This window comes from Rhinolophus sinicus, chromosome 3 (assembly GCF_057876585.1).
Source record: "Rhinolophus sinicus isolate RSI-liver-muscle chromosome 3, RSI-T2T, whole genome shotgun sequence".
In the NCBI taxonomy this organism is placed as follows: domain Eukaryota; kingdom Metazoa; phylum Chordata; class Mammalia; order Chiroptera; family Rhinolophidae; genus Rhinolophus; species Rhinolophus sinicus.
Window position 1 is genome coordinate 16,311,672 of NC_142503.1, and position 19,092 is coordinate 16,330,763.

General features: G+C 33.1%; 1 protein-coding gene across 6 annotated transcripts in view; it reads right to left on the reverse strand.

Annotated features, from left to right (window-relative positions):
- Window positions 1–16,806, reverse strand: part of LOC109456629 (cadherin-10) — a 145,831-nt gene extending 129,025 nt beyond the window's left edge. For 5 of the 6 annotated variants that reach the window (XM_074329049.2, XM_088796456.1, XM_074329048.2 and 2 more), the window contains exon 1: window positions 16,406–16,806. The gene's annotated coding sequence lies outside the window, so the exon portion shown is untranslated. The remainder of the gene's footprint in view (window positions 1–16,405) is intronic. The other variant, XM_074329050.2, reaches the window with a different exon arrangement.
- Between the last annotated feature and the right edge of the window lie 2,286 nt (window positions 16,807–19,092).

Consider the following 19,092-nt stretch of genomic DNA (forward strand, 5'->3'; position numbering starts at 1 on the left):
CAATAGGTTTCATAATGATTAACAAGCTATTTATAATTAAAAAGTTTTTTGAAAAATTAATCCATATTCATAACACTTTCTAACAAAATTATCTACGTACAATGAAAATGGTTCTTTAACTGTAGACACATGAACCCCTTACCTCTATAACCAGAGGCAACCACTGTGACTGTTTTCCTACGTACACTTCAAAAGCATTCCACGTACTTTGAAAAATAGCATTAGATGCCTTATTTCTGCAACTGGGAGCATTTAAAAACAAAATAAAACAAAAACTACTGTAATGGTAAGAGAATGACTTAAAGCCCATGGAGCAATTTATGGCAACTTTTTAACTTAGTTGTTTTAGTGACATTTCCTACCTAAAATGCAAATCTCATCATTCATAAATTTTGACAACTTAATTGTACATATTAATAAAACGATGCTTAACATGTGGCACTGTTTTACATGCTAAATCCTACTTATTTTTGGCCAATTCTCTCTGATTGAAAAAGAAACAATAACAAGTCAACAATAAACGAATTTTATAAAAAGGAAAAACGGGAGTAGAAAAAAATAGATCATATATGTTCTCCTCTCAGGAACACATACATAACATAATTTTACCTTGACTACAGGAAATTCATTCATTCCACAGATACTGAGTACTTGTTATGAGATAGAGGGCAGGTACCATAGTATCAGAGTTTGCATTTTGGCTCTCTCACTTTCTGGCTTTGGGATTTGTGAAAATCATCTAAACTCTCTATACCTCAGTTCTCTCGTTTGTAAAATGAAGACAATGATATTACCTGTCTCCTTTAAGATGATGATTAAAAGAAATACTAAATTATAGAATTATACACTTGAAACCTACGTACTAACCATTCTCACCCCAATAAATTTAATAATAAAACAAAAGAAATACTAAATGTAAATCACTCTATACAGTGTCTGGCACTTAAAAAGTTCTCAATAAATAAGTTACCTTTATCATGGATATTATCAATATGTAGTCATTTGCTTTAAAACTTTTTAGCAACAAAAACATCCAAAAATAATCACTATTAGTGAAAGCACAATGACAGCTTCAGCTATTATACTAAGAGTATGTACTGTACACCATACACTACTACAAGATTACATATATTATCTCAGTTAACTATAAAAAAAATAAATTAACTCACGGAGTTGATATTGTTTGAGTCTTCACAGTGAGTAAAACTGATTACTCAGAGCATGGTAATGATAACACAGAGATATGGGTTTTAAGACATAGCTCTACTTTGCATTTTGCCAATAACTGGCCATGAGACTAAGAACAAGTTGTTTTCTCAGGGAAAAAAATAAAACAGGAGTTTGAAATAAACAACCCCTGGTCACACAATGAACCTAAACTGAAGTAAAATATAAAAAAAACAAAAAGAAACAAAACAAAAAAACTATGTGACACATCGAACTATCAGTATTCTTAATAGCTTTGGAACATCAGACCCATCTGCAAACATAGACTAGAGATAATTCCACTTCCACCAGTGGGACAAGATTCTAGACAGCAATCAAACCATGAGGCTCTGTAAACGGAGTGCTGGGAAATCACAGCCATCAAATGGAAATTTAGAACATACACGTATGTGTTTGAGAGCATACATGAGAAAATTGCTAGGAATAGAGCATGGGCAGAATCAGACACATTTATTAGCATAATTCCATTGGCACTCCCAGGTTGGCTTACCTTGGGGAAACAATATAGCTTTTGGTTGACTTTGAAGTATTTGGGCTTACATCGGCACCATCATATGAGGTATATAAAGTGCCAAGAATAATGGTTGATTCTTGTTTTAACCTTATTTGGCTCCGTGTGTTTAGGGTAAAGTAGTACCTTTTGAAACGAACTTTCTGAATATCGTCTCTTAAAAAATTTGTTTAATCATGTCTGAACCCCTTAAACCAGTATTTAAGTTTCTTCATAGCTATAGTTTTCTCAGCATAAATCTAGTATGGTTCCTTAGTGACCAACCAGAACTCAATGTTCATTCCTGTCTTTGCTCACAGTGATACAATTTTGGAATATCTTTTCTTACATACATTCTATACATTCTCCAAGCCAGGGTCAAGTAACAATTTCATTTGCCCCATTGCTTCAGCTTTCTGACTTACACTGATGATTGATGATTCCTAGTATTTACTGGTTTCGTCATTTTAGTGCTTAATTGTATACCACCAGGTCCTGTCTGTCCTATTTTGCTTCTCAGTATCATACTAAGACTCTTACTTTTTCTATTATGTTCATCTTCATGTATAACACAAAGCTTTGTACATAACGTATGCTTAAAACATTAAATGGTTATAAAGAGTCAAACAAAAAGGAATCAAATAAGAATTTGTGTATTTCAAAATGAGTAATGTCCCCTTCAATGTTCTTACTTTCAAGAATAAATACTGTTATTTTTAATGTATTTCTTTCCATTTTAAAATTGGTTTTAGAATCAGCTCATGGGCACAGATGTAAAAAATATTACAGTATTTTCTAGTTACAATTATTTATCTGGTGGACACATTCAAGTCACCCAGCAATATGTATATATGTACACACACACACATACACACAGCTATACCATAACTCCAAAATTTCTAATACAATAGGTCTAGGGAAGGGCCTGTTGTGCATATTAAATAAATAATGTGATCAATCAATCGCTCAACCAATAAATCAGGTTGGGAAAAAAAAAAAAAACTGCTTTAGAATTTATATTTCTAAAAAAGAAAATTGCTTTAGAATAAAGGTGAGTAAGAGAATATTATCCAGTGAAAAGGAAAACATCTTTTAATTAGTTATCTAATCGTTCAATTTTGCTATATGTACTATATTTATTTATAAACGGCAAACCATAATATTTGTTCTACTTATCTGATGTATGAATTTCCTCCTTACACATTTGCTACTATGTGGGAGTTACTAAATTAAGTGTGGGGGTCATAGATAAAAATCAAAATTATTCTGGTTTTAAGAATATATGTCTATATCTGTATCTATATCTATACCTATTATCTATATATCTATATATCAAGGCAGATGATAACTCATGGTAAAGAGAGGGATAAATAAAAAGTTGTGAGTTTTCCAAAGCTAGAGAGCCCTTTTAGCAGAAAAACTCAAAGAACATCTTAAGAATAAAGTAACCTGTGAAGCCTATCTGAATGGTTTGAGTTTTAGTAGGTGGAGCCTGGGGCAGAGTGAGCAATATAAACAAAGCTAGAACCATTTAAAATAATAATAAAATGATAATTCTCCTGAGACCAGGTCAATTTGTTTATATTATGAAGTAAATGGGGGTGGGGGGTAACAGAGGAAACTATGATAATTTAAAAGAAAAGGAAGAATTAAATCAGATGAGATTAAAGAATTTGGATTTTACCCAGAAAGCAGTAATAATGCTGATGATATTTACTAGGAATTCATTAATTATAAAAACAAACAAACAAAACCTGTTTTCCACATAGAGCTTCATTTAATCCTTTCAGAAGATTTAAGAAGTCGCCACAGTTTCCAGACAAGGAAACTGAGGTTTAGCTAGATTAAATAACTTTGGTCAAGATTTCCAAGCTCCTTGGCAGCAGAAGTAAAAGATCTGTCCAACTATGGAGTAACAACAATTTACCATTATGTAGTTAGTAAGTGGTACCCCTCAAAATGGAGTTGTGCAGGGAAATTTTTGAGCTAGTGAGTGAAACAAAGTCACAGTTTTAAGGGTATAGCTTTAATTTCATCTCTGAAGAAGCCTGTTTTATTTAGACTTTAACATTGGCACATGCTTGTCTCTTTAACTTCATAGCACCCTGTTGGGACTCTTCCTTGTAATCATCAGACTATACTGTCATTTCTGTTTTGATTTTCTCCTGGACAATGTCACATGGCATTAGACATAGGAAGTTTGAATGTGACTTATTTTCTTTCACATCCTGGTACCTAACATATTGCTTCCTCCATAATGGGAAATCAATAAATATTATTGAATGAATACGAATACAAAAAATGAATTAAGAAAAATATTTTTTAAGAAAGATTAGAGGGGGAAGAGTGAAGAAGAGCAGGGAGGTCTTTGGATTTCATTGTTCATTAGTTTTACCTTTTAATAACCAGTTGGAATATACTTACTTTTCAAGTCCCCTTTCACCCCACTATGATTCAATTTCCATATTCCTTATCTACATTTACCTAAAAATTCATTCATTCTATAAACAAAGCACTAAATAATTCAAAATATAATTGCTACTGTATTTTAATCTCATTTTGGAAGGGACTATAACTGGTTTCCGAGTTCCTAGCAAGTTCCACAGTATATATTAGGAATTTTAAAATATGGTTGAACTGTGAAGGGAAGATGTGAGTTGAACGTCTTCTGTAGTACTGAATTGGAACCAAGGAAAGAATCAATTTTATAATTTTTATAGAGTTAGAATTAAAAGGACTTGTCAAATAGTCATATTTGAGGGGGGGAAGTTTAGATTTATAGACAACGTGTTTTCAACACTAGATCTTTTAAAAAATAGTAAGATGTTTACAAATGGTCTCAGGATGACGGTTAACAATGGAAATCACCCTTATCACTTGAGGCTAAATTATCTTTGGTAAACAGGTATACTATATTTTAGACTAAAACTGAGAAGTGACTAGAAATTTCTAGTTAAGTGTCTTGGGTTGTTTCTTGGTTTTTACTCACCAGGGGAAGAGGTTTCATGTTTCTTTCTACATTTATGACTATCCACTTACTATTCATTAGCAAAAAAAAAAAAAAAAAAAAAAAAAATGTGCCCTAAGCAATAGTGTTAAATGTGACTATTACATCATAAGGTTTCATCTATATTTTAAATGTTTCTAAACTCTTAAATATGCCAATTCATTTCTATTTCTATGTCCCTTTTGGAGTTGAAATAGATACTTTATATATTTACTTGAAATAATGAACAGTGTGCAGCATTGTATAGAAAAAAAGCTAGCAGTCTTTTGAGAATAAAAGCAAATCAATAATAATATCTCTTAGAATAGAAGCACTTTTGTTGACAGAGGGAGCATGGTTTAATGGGAAGCAAAGTAATCTTTGTTTTCAGTCAGACTATTGGGATGTGCATAAGAAATGACATGCTCTGACCACTTGTTCTATATGAAGAGATAGCCTGGAATGTTCACAACAGAGAGGGAAGGAGGGAGGGAGAAGGAGAGAGAAAGAAAGAGGGGGGGGGAGAGGGATGGGAGAGAGGGAGAGAGGAAATTATTTCTGTTATCAAGATGGCCAATTTATGGCTTTAACATGTAACATTGTCATGAGATTTTTTTGTAATTTTATAAATTTGTCTTCAATTCCCATTAAGAACGACTTTTTCAATTAAAGTTAATTATCCCAGTTCCCCAAAGAGGGGCAATTCAGCTGTTTACACTGTGGCCTGTGACTGTGACTAAGTGATCATTTCATGTCCAATCTTGGAATTGAAGTTTTACTAAGGTTTGATGATGATAAAGATGATGATGATGATGATGATGATGGATGGTAATACTTCAAGATAGTAACATCAATGTATCCAGATAGATAAATAGATAAAGATAGTTATAGCTGTAGATATAGAAATAAATTAGAGGCATTTTTTTGCTCATTTTTTGCTATGGGCAATGTACAAATTAAATGCATTCTGATCAAATTTCTTTATCATCACCTTCAGATGATAAGCAATAAGGCAGAAGCCCATGTAAGCAATCAATGATTGTTCCAGATTTTAAAATCTAGAAGTGCTTACTTCTGGTTCCTAGGAAATAATTGTATTGTTTTATTTTTAATTGCAGGTACTTCCTTGTAAAATTACAAGAGAAACAGTAAGTATGGGTCCCGCTTTTGTGCAAGAGTGTTATTAGGTTACAAAAAACTTAGTAAAAGAGACTTGATGTTTGGTGACTACGTACATTATACCAAGTGAATTATAAATTATCCTAGTATTTATGGAAAAATGAAAGCAAACAAATTTGTCTTTCTGAGCTTTCAATGAGTTCACTGACAAACGCATTCAATTACCAGGGGTTGCTGGTCTTGGTTCTTTTTTTTTTTATGTAGGCTGCATGTGTACATTTAAGTTTTCCAAAATGCAAAAATAAAAACTATACAGCCCCTGGTTTCCTTGTCCTGCACACCAGAGGGTGTTGGAAGGCATTTTGCCTTGAGAAAGTTAAACATTTAAGGAGTGATTAGAGTTGACTTGCAGCTCTATAGTAAACACATTTTTTTTTAGTTTAAAAATTCTATCTTGTCTCAAAAGTTTAAAATATTTTGCTTAAGGTTTACGGGAAACAATATTTTTATAATTCATAGTAATGTAATGATTAAATTGAATTAATCTAAACATAATCCATTTTTAATGCCATTTTATAGCCCTTCATGTAAGTTCACATTTGTTTGAATGCTTCCAAGCGCAATCAATGTTCAGTTGGAAAAGAATCTGAAGCCGGAAAGCATTTCCCAATATACTATAATATGGCCACAAGGTGGCCCCAAACACCTAAGTATGGTATTTTACCTCTTGAAAAGTTAATAGAATTTTACCAGAAATATTAACAGCAATTTATCCGATAAATGGGTTAATACTTCAGAAATATAAAATCACTTCAACCGTCAGATGAAGTTTTGAAGTATAATTTACATTATTTTAAAAAGCAGGCATTCACAACAACACATTACATGGGTGAGAACTTGAAGGAATTTGAAAAGAAATGATTAGTCTGCATAATTAATTATTCAAGATGTATTGTGTTTAGGTTTTTAAAATTAATTTATGCTCTATTTTGCACAATTTTTTTCACTTAATTTCCAACTAAACGATAAGAAAATATTTACAAGTTAATGAACATTATCTTTAGCATAATTAAAGAATTTTAAAACTAAACAGAATATGTCTAATTTTTAGCCCTTGGAAAGCCTAATTCTAAAAGTACATATTTTTGGAAAATCAAGTAAACTAAAGTATATAATATTCATAGAATATTTGAAAATAACTATCCCAATCAATCAGCTATAAAGTTAAATCATTTAACCAAATTTTATAGTGAAGCTATGAAGATAAAATGAATGTTATTAAATAATTACAATGTTTAATAAAGATGATATGAAGACTGTGACTTTGATTAAATAATAATTAAATAAATAATAGATGTAAATATATAGCCTTGATAAAAATGAGAGTTATTGTTACTATGTTCACAAAATTATACCGGTTGGCTAGTTTTCTGGTCTTTATATGACTCACCTCACCTTTACATGTGGGTGGATAAGATAAAGTGCAAAGAGTATTCTTTAACTAGAACTTCTAAAGTAAATATATTAATTAATCCTGAATTATAAATAAAAATGACAACTGTGATATGTCTGAATTTTTTAAATATTTTTTTAAATGAAAGGTATTTATGGACTCATAGAAATGTATATTTTATGATCAATCTATGTAATTTTTGTAATTTTATGGATTACAGAAACAAACATAAAAATTTTATGTAACTTTATGGATTGCATAAACAAACATAAAATATTTTATGTAATTTTATGGATTACATAAACAAACATTTTTGATTTGTTTGCTTATGTAATCCATAAAATTAATTCCACATACTTTTTAATTTCCATATAAATAGAGCAACAAAAGAAAGAAAAGAAACAGAAACTGTTATTTTAAACTGATCTTCCTATCACCTTGAATGAAAATAATGAATTAGCTCAATAAAACCTGTTAAAATTTTCACATTTTGCCGCAGATTATATGTCTTCATCAGACGTTTCCGGGACTTAGTCTAAGAAAGTAGTAGCTCAGTGACCTTTCATCTTGTAATATAGAGTGCAGAATTATTCCTGAGATTTATAGGTATTCCAAACTTTAATGGGATTATTTCTGTAATGCACTGCCTATGGTCATCATTCTTGTTCTAATTCTCATTACTCTGGCCTCAAGAAGGCAAATCTGTGAAGGGAACCATTACTGCAGTATATTCAGAATGGTTCATGTTTCACCTGACTGAGTTTATGTGGCTTATGGAATTCAAAACAGTTAGTCTTCGTCTTTCTAATACTTTCTCCCTCCTCTGTCTCCTTTTTAGGTCCTTCAACGTCATTTTCAGAATTCATATCTATTAATTCCCTAGCTCATGCAACTACTACGTGTGAGTCTGAGAATGTAATTTAAGTTTTCAGGTTACATTATCTCTTTATGCAACTGACATTTTCACAATCATTCACAGATGAATGTATTTAGAACAGTTGTATATTGAGCCCTTCCCAGTTACAATAATAGATTGTATTTCTAATGATAACAATAACAGATAAACTACTGTGTCCTTGGAAATTATACAGTTCAAACTTCCATTTTCACAAGCTAAAAAAAATTTATTTTTAAACAGAACGAAAAATTTATGTTAGAATTAGTGACAGAATCAGACTTAAAACAACAAGAATTTCTCATGTCAACTCAAGCACAAAATTATTATCACATGATACAAGTTAATTTTTTCAAAAATTTTAAAGTGGTAGCCCAAGTCATATTGCATGCTATTGTTAAAGAAAACACACTCAATATTAATGAAAAAGCATTGGTCACATGAATTCACATATAATGACAATAATACCAATAAATTAATAGGTAACAATAATAATATGTAACACTAGAACACCTATTGTATGGCAAGTGTTAATAACCCTTTATAGTTTTTGTTTCTTTTAATCATGCCCATTGCACTACTATGTAAGTATAGTTATTAACCCATTTAACAGATGAAAAAACTACCGGGTATATTAAATATTAAATATATGGTTAAGTAACACAGGCTTTAAACCCAAACATCTTGGTACTGTGGTCCACGCTTTTGTCCATCAAAGAAATTCTAAGAAAGGCCATCTTGCCAATCTTGCCATTGTAAGAAAGGCAGTCTCAGAGCTTCTGACATGCAGACTTATCACTATGTTGTTTTCCTAATAAACATGACCTTCATCAAGTGTCCTCACAAAAATAGAATGCTACATGGAAGAACGTTTTTCAGAATGACCAAGTTTGAAATTCAATGGCTTCTATGGAGTAAATATCTTAATTGCTGATGGGGGTGTGGAAGCTTTGGTTCGTAAGAATTTTTAGCAGTAGAATTTTGGGGTCCACTTGGTATACAGATATACATTTTTTATTTAGCCTTCTTGTGTGGAATGGAATATTTGTATCAAATTTGAATCCTTGCTGCAACATGACAATTGGCTATTGTAAACGTGAAGTACAAAACAGATCACCAACCAAGATGCTGCTCCCACCTGAAGCAGAATTCACTCTCAGTAGTCCACAGAATGAATCTGAGGCCAAACAAAAACATATCATGAACTAATCTGGTAACTTATTTTGATATTGTCTTGAAAGACCTCATGTGAATTTGAATGCAATGAAACTTGAAAAAGTGATGAAATTCATGACTTGTATTATTCATTCCCAAAGTACCTAATATTTATCCTTCTTACATTTATCAAAACAGGAATATAATAGCAAGTCATATGGTTATTCATCTATACCTCACTGTAGCAGAGGCTTTGTTTTGTTTTTCTCTCTCTCCCTATGTGTATCTCTGGAGGCTTCCATAGTGTCAAGCATATGGTAGGTCTCAAAGAATACATAGTGAATGCAGGAATGAATGAATGAAACAAGATACTGAAAGGTTTCTTCAACGGTCTATATAAGAGAAAAACAAAACTGAAGACTGTGTTATGTGGAGACATTAGATAACTGCCCAATGATATTATGCTACCTAATTTACTACTATTCTAGACATTAAAACTTTTAGAAATGCTAATATTTTTGTTATAAATCATAAGATATTTAATTGTGATTATCTCACATTAGAACCACCTCTACTCAAGTACCAAATCTGTAGTATTCATTCTTATGTCTCTGGGTGTGGCACTGGGGGGGTGGCTCATATAAACTTCCCCAAAAATGAATGAAATAAGTTAGAAGCTGAGGAAAAAAAAAATGAGCAAGTTATTATTTAGATTTCAGGAGATCATTTAAATTCATAAAGAAAAATGCAAAAGAAAATTATGACACATGCAAAAGAATAAATAGCTACATATGGTAGCCTAAAATCGAAAGACAGTTAAATTAAAGAGTATGAATGTTCCATTGTCATTGTAGTTAGTCTGTTAGCACCATTAAACATTGAAATTTTCCATAAGGATTATTTGGGCTACATACAATATCGTAGTTTGCTTCTAGAAAGAACAAAGCTCTTCTCATCCACACCTTCTTCTTCTTAGACCTACCTAGAACTAGGTTTGACCCAGCCTCTACCAATAAAGTGAAGTGAACTGAGGTCTTTGCCCTGAAGTCAAGATTTTGGTTGCCATTTCTTTAATTTCACATCTCTACTGGGCTGCATGACCAGTAGTGGTTGTACACCTAACACTGACATGTCTTTGTGCTAGAAACAAACAAACAAACAAACATGTCTTTTTCCTCACTTTGTTCAGATTTTGTACCCTATGATGGAGGATAATCCAACTCCAAGAAAAAAGGTTGAGTAAAGAAATTATTTCTCTTAACTTAGATTTTAGGGATATTTAATTTCCCAGTATTTTCTTGTTTTTTTCTTTACTGTTGAAAATAAATACTGTGTCTATTACCAAGACAGTACAGTTTTACGAATTAATAAAAATTAAAAAAAAAGATTATGCAGAATTACCTACTTATTAAATGTTGAAAAATGGGGGTATACATTTTTAAAGGCATAGTAGCTAGAAGAGATTCTTAGAAAAATGTAGAGTTCTCATTTTTTTTTTTTTTATTGCATCGATCCTAAAAGCTTTGTCAGTAGGAAAAAAAAAATCACTTATTTAGTATAGAAATTCTATAGAAAATCTCCACTCTTCCTTCCAGCAGGGGAAAAGAAAAATTGAAAGAGAAGAGAAAAAGGGAAGAGTGCTTCTAAGTACAGGACTGTACTGAGCATTCATTTTTGAACAAATCTCCAAAACAGTGGCAGAAGCCTTGGTGAAGGGAGTAGATAAAGACAGAAAGACTTTCTGTAGGTTCTTATTCATAGGGAAAGGGTTTTATTCAAATTTAGGAAGCTAGATGCAGACATATAAATATTCATGTTGGTGTTTTTCACTCTCCTGAGACTACATATTGAAAAGTCACTCTGGTGACAAAATTTGGTTCAAGACTGCAGAGCAGGAATAACCACCAACTTATTGTCCTTTATGAAGACAGAGAAGGAGAAGGGAGGGAAGGGAGGAGAAAGGAAGGGAAGGCGAGGGGAGAGGAGTAGAAGAATGCGAGAAGGGGAGAAGAAGAAAGAAGAAGAAAAAGAAGGAGAAGGAGAAGGCGAAGAAAGTTTTATATTTGACTAGGCTAATTGATATTGTTTACTCAGTTTCTGCTTATTTGATTAAATAAGTTAACACACACTATTTTATTTTAATGGTTTCTTTTATGTCACTGCTAAAGCAAACAAATGTTGGTGTTAAAAGAACACACAATCAGGGTTCTGTTAAACTATTTCAATACCCTTTGTTAAATTAACAAATATTCCCAATCAATAACTGATGTGCTGAGTGTAATAACTTATGTCTATGCATTCTACATCCTGATACTCTGGAGAAGTCACTTCATTATAAATGCAGAATTTCCCATTATTGCTTGCTAGTGCAATAAACTACATTGGTGTCGATTTCAAATCTTTAAAAGCCTAGGTGTTATAATATCTATAAAATTTACTCTCATTTTAAAGGATACACTCTAGCCAACTGATCTGTCATGTACTTGATGCTATAATGTAAAGGATAACGTAATGAATTGAATGTATAATGTGGCAGATGAAAGAATACTGGCCATAGAATTCACAAGACCTACAGAAATATTATTTCATGTAGGGTAACATAAAAAAAGCACATGGGAAACTCAAGGATTTTTGCAATAGCCATAAATGAAGAAGGGGAGGAGGAAGGGAGGGAGGGAGAGAAAGGAGAAGAGGGAGAAGGAGGGAGGGAAAGGTGTGGGGGGGAGAGAGAGAGAGAGAGAGAGAGAGAGAGACATAGACGGGGGGGGGGGGGGGGGGGGGGCAGGGCTCTGAAATTGTTTAGACATGTTATTCAATGATAAATTTCCTGTTGTGAAGCCATGTTGTATTACACCTTGCAGGCCATTGCTTAATTTTGTGCTGATCTTGAAATATTGTTTTAGAATCAAGGCTGTTTTCTAATAAGGGTGGGGGGAGGATTTTAAATTGCGATGACATGGTTTGGTAAAGTGCTTTATAATGTTACTGACAAACTCTCCAAGGACATGTATCTCTACTAAAGGGGATGGTTTATATGAAGGCATTCAATCTCCCACAGGCAGTCGTTATTTTCAAGGAATGCTACATTTATTTTCTAAAATGTGGTAAAATGTAATTTTATTTTATTTATTCTTACTCAATTTTCAGCTTTCCCTTTCTTTAAAACCCACCACTAATAAGGCAATGTTTATATAGAGAGCCTCATGTACACTGCAACAGAGAAATAAAAATGTAGACATTAGTGAATCAGTTTTTTTAAAAAAAAATATCAAGTTACTTTTTTTATTTGTTGCATTGATAAAGAGTTAAGTAAAAGTAATACCGAAACATTTGTTTTAAAACTGATTATTTTAACGGATCACTGTTAACATTACATTAAGGATAATGCATTCCCAGAAATCTACAACTTCAATGTGACAGATGTGATTTTTTACAATGTTTGTCTCTTGAGTTAGCTGGATTGAGTAGTGACAAAGGAGCTATGGCGAAGGCAAAAAATGGCCTCATATGCTTTAGATGCCCTTACAAAAGACAACACAAATGGATTTTAAAAGGGCTCGAGGTCTCACTAAAATGTCAAGTGAGGTGAGGATGCTGTATGTAGGGCAAGAAAGGAAGAAAAGAAAGAGGTGACTCTGAGCTGATATTGTTATCTTAGAAAACAGGCATTCCTTGTTGACCCTCTGAAATTTTCTCATGCTCATGCATGAAAAAAATCTGTAATTTTGAATGTTGAATTTACTGGACCTAAAAGCAGGGGATGTTACATTAGGGCTCTGTGGATTTAGTCTAAGTGCTTTGAGTAGGAAAAAGAAGGCAGATTTTAGAATGTTTAAACTCAGAACTTTTTTCTACCTGCATATTATCAGATTATTGTAACGATGGCAAAATAAAATTTTCTTTATGAACTCATTGGTCTGAATCAAGTGTCAAGAAAAGGAAAACAGATTTTCCTATGTTAACTTTCATTGCTCAAATATGTATTCATAATGGTATTCCTTGGACTCTGTTCTTTTTCAAAATATTCGTAATAGGGACCGTATACACTTAGTACAAATGCTTCAATGTCACCATGGCTCAGTATTAGCCTAACAAGAATGAGGGAACCTTTTTTGCTATTTGATTTTTAACTCCAGTCTGTTTCAGACATGACTGCTAAATATAGTATGGTTAATAAAGTGATTTTTCTGAAACCTTATTCAGAGAATATTTTAGGTTAATCAAAAGCAGTTTTCAAAAAGAGACCTGAAATTTAGAGATCGAATCCCTGTGTAAAATTACTTATGATTGGTATGAATAATTTCTCTGCTTATACTTTGTTACTTTGTGTCAGTGTTTTGCAAGGACTTCTAATGTAGCAACAGTATTAGAATGTAATCTGCATAGTAAAAATAAGAATATATTATAGTCAATGTTTTTGAAACCCAAGGGCTAAACTAGAGGTACTTGGGTTTCTATCCATAATTTTTATTAATTGTTAACTATGTAACGCTATTACTGATAATAACACTTAACAAAAATATGATTCACTTTGCTGCTGAATCAGCACCCTCGGAACTAACGCTGTTCGTGTGCTGCAGCCTAGCGGAATGATTTGGTATAAAAATGACATATTCCAGGACAGAGTGTTAGCACTTGCTGCAAAGTAGGTTAAGAAACAGGAAATAAGTCATATCTCCAGAAATCGCACAGATAATATACACTCTACCCCCAGTTGCTTATTTATATTGGAAATTAAGTGAAGATCAAGAAATGCATCCTACAGTCTGCACGGGGTATTTTGGAATTAACCTTTACAGTTTCAAATATTCTCTTTTACAACAACAAAAATCCTACCTCTTTCAGATTACACTAACTCACTAACTTCCTTCGTAATGTGCCAGAAATGTATATCTCTCTAGTTATAAAATCAATTTGTATCCCTCTTAAAAAAAATAAAAAATCTGAATGTAGATAAAAATTGTACAGTGTAATATTAAAATGAATACCTGTATATAACTGTTCTGATCATTAAACAGCTACTTTGTATAAACATCTAGGAATACCACTGGAAGCACTGACCAGGTACCAGACAATTTAACCATCTCATACCTATACAAATGTATGTAGATGTTATACAGATTATATGGTGCTTTCCTATTTTAACCTTAGTTTTTTTTGTTTGTTTGTTTTGTTTTTGTCCTATTCCAAGACATCTAAGTATATGGAATTCTATTCTTTGATTAGAGTCGGGAAGGCATATGCAATCACCAGGGAAGTCAATTTATTAGCACAAAGTATTTGAAATCAAGGAAGTACCTGATTTAATGAAAGCAGACATCAATTCATACTTTGAAAACACAGCCCCCCCCCAAAAAAAGTAAAAGCAAATGAAAGAAGCATTTCTTTATGTTTTTATCATCAGAATGGATTTATATTTGATGTGTCCCTAAGCCACAGACACACAGTCTGCTTATATCTGTGCACTCGCCAACCCCTTCACCCTCCCCAACCCAATAAACCATGATTTCCTTATACACTATACATTGAATATATATGTGCCACATTACTACATTGCAGGGAAGGGGGGCAAGGCAGATTATCCGCGCAACTTATTTACCTGTTTCTCTATGACACCTTTTCCTTTTTTCTTCATCACTTTAACTATAAATGAACCTAGCGCTCTTGTCAATGACATAATGTTTTCATGAAAGTTCTACTAATTAAAAATCCTCACCATACCAGACCTAAAAAATGAGCACACTCTTGCCAAGTGTTATTCACCACAGAGACACTGTTGTAGCTACGTTTTAAGGAAGGATAGAGAGGGGGATGGTGTGGAGGGAGAAAGTCTAACATATGCATTGATGTATAACAGTTGTCAGCCTCAGAAGGACAGATTATTTTTAACATAGAATCTTCAAGAAAAAAGAAAGAAGGAAAGAAAGAAAGAAAGAAAGAAAGAAAGAAAGAAAGAAAGAAAGAAAGAAAGAAAGAAAGAAAGAAAGAAAGAAAGAAAGAAAGAAAGAAAGAAAGAAAAGAAAAGAAAGACATAATGCATCTCCAAACAGCTGAGAATAATGGATGTGTAGTTTTGGATAACAGAAGATTTTTACTGGAATGAAGAACCATAATTATAGAAAATAGTTTTTTTGTTTGTTTGTTTGTTTTTTACCAAAAGATTATAGGGCAGTGTTTAAATGATGTCTGTCTTTGATGGGACCTGTAGACCCCATTTTTTAGCTATAAGGAGATGGTAGGTTTTGATTGCAGGGGCATAAAACACTTTCAGACTACTGCTTTTGCCCCTACTTACAGTGCCATCAATAGTTACTTGTTGGGAACATGCATTTAGACTTGCAATGTGCTGCATTAATTTAACACCACATAAAATATGGATTTTATTGCAGCAGAGACAATGCTGCAACTGCTGACTACATGCATTTAACCTCCCCTCTTCATCTTTCTCCCCCTCATACTTCTGACTCAGACATAAAAATGTGAATATGGGAATGATGCCTATTCTATTTCTGATAAATGACAATCTATTTTATTTATGTAGATGCTTAGTGACCATTGACTGTTTCAAGGAATCTGTCTTCTGCCTGTCATTTCTCTTTATATTAAACGTACAATGAAGTATGATTATGAATAAGCACAGAGTGAATCCATTCATATGGAATGCAAAGTACTGTTAGATGATTCTAAGAGTTCACAGCAACAATGTTATCTCTTAAGCTGATTTTTAAAATAAAGACGAACAAGTATAAGCATGACAAATTTCTCTCCGTAATACATTTTCAGCATCTCTTTGGAGTGAATGAATTCACAAACTCTAATATCACGACCCCACTGTTGAGCATAATATATAATGTATCCAGTTTTACATTACCTCTACATTCAAAGCAGTTCTTTCTAGACTCCAATATATAGTTTTGTGCTTTTAATGTATTAATGTATTAAAGATAATTATTTGGAAATGATTGCCAAATAGAGCTCAAAAACATCCTCCCCCCCCTCCCGCCAAGGAAAGAAAATAAAAGACCTTAAGGGAGTTTTTTTTTTTTTTTTTTTAAAGAGAGAGAGATTAAAACTTCCTACCTTTTTTTATCGGCTTCTGGATAACGGAAGTTGGTTCCAGCCAAAATAACCCTGGAGAAATTTTCACTATGTCCCCTTTTTGTTTGTTTTCGGCTGTTATTTTTCTATCACTGATTCTACTTCAATCTAACTCAAGCTTTCTCTCAGCATCACTTTTAACTCTGGACGGCAGGGAACCGAAGAAAACGGACTGGGGTGGGAGGGGGGGCGAGCTCTCTCTGATTGGCTTTCATTCAGTGCTCCTGATTGAGGAGGAGAAAAAAAAAATGGGAAAGGAGAGGGGGAGAAGCCCTTCCTCACTCGGAGAGAAAGGTTCCGCTGATAGAGCTGCAGCACTCGCCATGGGAAGGTCGGAGACTGGGGAAGTGCTGGCTTTTGCTAGCACACAGCGATTTGCAAGTGAATGCGAGGGGAGGGCGCATCCGAGAGGAGGGCTTTGGATGAAAGGCGTCCCCTCCCCCCAGGGCAAAAAGACTCTCTGTTTGAAGGCGAAGGTAATCAGCCCAATCTAATCCGGCTGTGTCGTAATACAATCTCAGGAACAAGACTGCTTCGTGCGATTCTTTTTTAATAGATACTTTTTCTTCTTCTGACATATATTCCTGCATCATCCTTACGCCAGGCTATTGAAATACAAGTATTAACGGAGTGCCAAGTCAGATTGCAACCAGAACTGAAATGTTACTAGCGTGATTTTTGCTGCGGTTTAAATTTTCAATTGTGCTTTCAGTGAACTTTTTTTTTTTCCTGATTCTCCAAATATGTTATTTTTGTTGTTTATTGTCACACGAGAACATACCTTGCTCATCGTTTTGAAATGTCTGTGAGCCAGTCTTGTCTGCTTAACTTGATGTGCTTTGCATTTTTCTATTTTATAGGTAAAAAAATATTTTATTAATAATTTAAATATGCAATTAATGCATTAAAACATATAGACTTTGGACTTGACACAATCTTCCTCTATTTCTTCTGTTTTTCTTTTTTTTTTTTTTTTTTTTTTCTTCTCAGAATTTCAGTTTCATTCCCAAATGTGTTTGGAGCAGATGGAAGTACACTACACCTGAGTGGTTCTATTTATGTATCAATCATCTAAGTCCATCTCTCCATTCACCTATCTCTACATTAGGTTGGAATCAACCAAAAGCTTACCAAAGGATGTCAGTATAACTCCACGGAAAAATGAACATCTTTATATTTTTCTGGCTACATGTAGATGTCACTTTAAAGTAAATTATATAAAATACGATAAAATAGTAATATACTACACAATAATTTTAAAGCTGGGGGGGGGGAATTATGAAGATAATCTTGTCCAGCTGTAACATTTTTTAAAATAGATAATACTGCTCAGAAATGTTAAATGACTTGCTTAAGCAAAGAATCCAGTGGCAGAGTTAAAACTATAATGGCAGTTTATATTTTATAGTTATATAAATACATTATATATATATATATATATATATATATATATATATATATATATCCAGGACGTAGCATGCTATCTCAGAAACAGTACAGAATTGAAATTGTAATACGTCCTGGGTATATATTTGATTATTCCAACATGAGTAGGTCCATTACATGGTCAGCATAGTGGGGAAGGAAAGAATCTCAACCTGAGGGAAAAAAGGCGGGGAGGGAAATTCTTAGATTCAAAAAAGTGTTACTATACCCCAAGGTTATTATATGACCAATGCTACCAACTAGTTTTATATTTTGAAATATCAAATATCTCCACTCCACAATCTGATATTTAGAGACAAACGGACTTTTGAAATGCTAATTTTACACATGAGAGCATTAAGATCTGGAGAACTGTAATGACCCTGCTCAAGTTGTGGGATAACAGAGGTAGAATTCTTACACTTATTTCTATCACTCAGCCATAGTTTTTCGTGAATGGAGTGTCCTAACTTTAGAGTCAGGTCAAAATAAGCATTCCATTTTGTTCTGTGATGTATCTGTGTTAATATGATGTATGTGTCTGTTCCATATAATATTGCTTTGATATATTACTGTTGGTTGTCAGGAGAAATTTTGGAATCTCATACTTTATATAAATTACATAGTGTTTAAATGCAGAATATCAGGTGCACACACATGTGCTGGCCTCTTATAAGATTAACTATTTTTGCCTGTTTATTGTTAGTTTCAGAATAAATGGCTGCATAATGTGAGGAGTTGTTTGAATTGCACTTAAATAGGACTATTTGAGAAAATAACGAAGGGCTGAGATCAGATGGGAAATGACATTTCATTTAATGAAAAAACATGTTACAGTGAGGTATTTTCAAAATAATAGTTTCTTAAAGAGAGAAGTATACTCTTCTTCTGTCACCTGAATTTCTGAGTTGGTATGATTGCTGTGCTCTGGGTAGCCATCAGAAACTCAGGTTGTATCTGTCTGGATGCTTTGCCATTCTTAAGGAACTGGATTCATGTATATGATCCAAGAGAAATCACCCGCATATGCTTTGGAGAAAGAGGAGTAAAATGTAAAGGAAAGCATGCTCCCTTCCATTGGAATCTGCTATGATTTCCTTGGCTGGAAACAAGACACTTGGCCAATTGTTGCAAGATAGGCTTGGAAATACAGTTTTTACTCTGGAAAGTCATTTATACTAGTAGAGAAGGATGTAACAGAATTGGATACAAAGAGCAGCAGTGCTGTTATAGCTATATATCAT